This window comes from Chrysochloris asiatica, unplaced genomic scaffold, assembly GCF_000296735.1.
Source record: "Chrysochloris asiatica unplaced genomic scaffold, ChrAsi1.0 scaffold00064, whole genome shotgun sequence".
Classification (NCBI taxonomy): Eukaryota; Metazoa; Chordata; class Mammalia; order Afrosoricida; family Chrysochloridae; genus Chrysochloris; species Chrysochloris asiatica.
In genome coordinates this window covers 1385532-1386953 of record NW_006408582.1, presented here as the reverse complement: position 1 = coordinate 1386953, position 1422 = coordinate 1385532, and positions in this window count along the sequence as shown.

Sequence of the window (1422 nt, the reverse complement as noted above, 5' to 3'; positions counted from 1 at the left end):
GCGAACCTTAAGGTCAGTGGTTCGAAACTACCAGCCACTCCACGGGAGAAAGATGAGGCTTTCTACTCCCGTAAAGATTTACACCCTGGGAAACCCTGTACAGGGTCGCTATGGGTCGGACCCGACTCAAAGGCACTTAACAACAACAACAACAACCGCTGTGAGTATAGGTAAGGTTCATCAAACTGAAGCAATTTACCTTTGTTTCCTTTATATCTATATATATATAGATATAGATATTGTTGTTGTTGTTAAGTGCCGTCGAGTCGGTTCTGACCCATAGCGACCCTATACAGGGTTTACGAGGGTGTAAATCCTTACGGGAGTAGAAAGCCTCATCTTTCTCCCGCGGAGCGGCTGGTAGTTTCGAACTGTTGACCTTACTGTTTGCAGCCCGATTTGTAACCACTACGCTACCAGAGCTATTATTATTAATAATTTTTTTTCAATCTTCCTCTAGTCGAGTTCTGATTATTGAGCCATCGAGGCTAGGTCAAAAGAGTACTGTATGCAAGTTTGGGTATTCTTGTGCATCTCCCCTCACTTCATATCAGCTGGATGCTTCACTCCCAGCTCTAGCCCTCTGTGGCTAAGTCCTTGTCCATGGGTTCAAGTGTCCTCAGGTCTCACCACATTTTGGACCAACCAGCCCTTCCTCTTCTCTCTCTCTCATCTCCAGGTCAACGGGATTCAGGGATTCAATGGACTGGGGTTGAACTTAGCCTATTTCTTCATTGATGCCTTTCTGCCTCTTCCACTCACCAGTAGACCAATGTGGTTGCCAGCAAGCTTACATGCCTGGTATGTGTTTCAGCCTTAGAGGGGAGTTTGTCCTGAAGGCACTTGATTGCTAGCCTTGATGTCTTCCTGGTAAACAGCTTGCTTATTTTTGTAGTAGCCAGTCATGCTGACATTTTTGTTTTGGGTTTTTCCTGATGCTCTTTCTTTGAAGATGTATCTTCTGTCACTGTAGCTGTTCCAGTCTGCTTGTCCTTTCTAGTGGGAATGTCCCAACTCATAAGGTTCTGGATGGGACTCAGGATTCCACCTAAGGTCCTATACACTGTAAAGGCTTAGCACAAGGCCTATTTCACTGGGCAACTTGTAGAACCCCTTTTAGGTATTCTAATCAGTTATAGGCTGAAGACGGGCTTACAAATGTTCTCTAATCATGTTTCCCAACATTCCTTTCTATCTCACTCAAGTGCTATTTTACAATAGTAGGCAAGGGAAACTAATATTCATAAGGCAGTCAAGGATTTTAGTATTATTAACCCTCTTGAAGCTATATCTAGATCCCTGTATCCCAGAGCCCTGTTGCTCCAATGTTGAGTATGCATCACTATTTCCCTCTGTCCCAATAGGCCATGAAAACCTGTCACAGTGTTCCCCTATCTATCTTGTTCTTCTGCCTCCCCACCC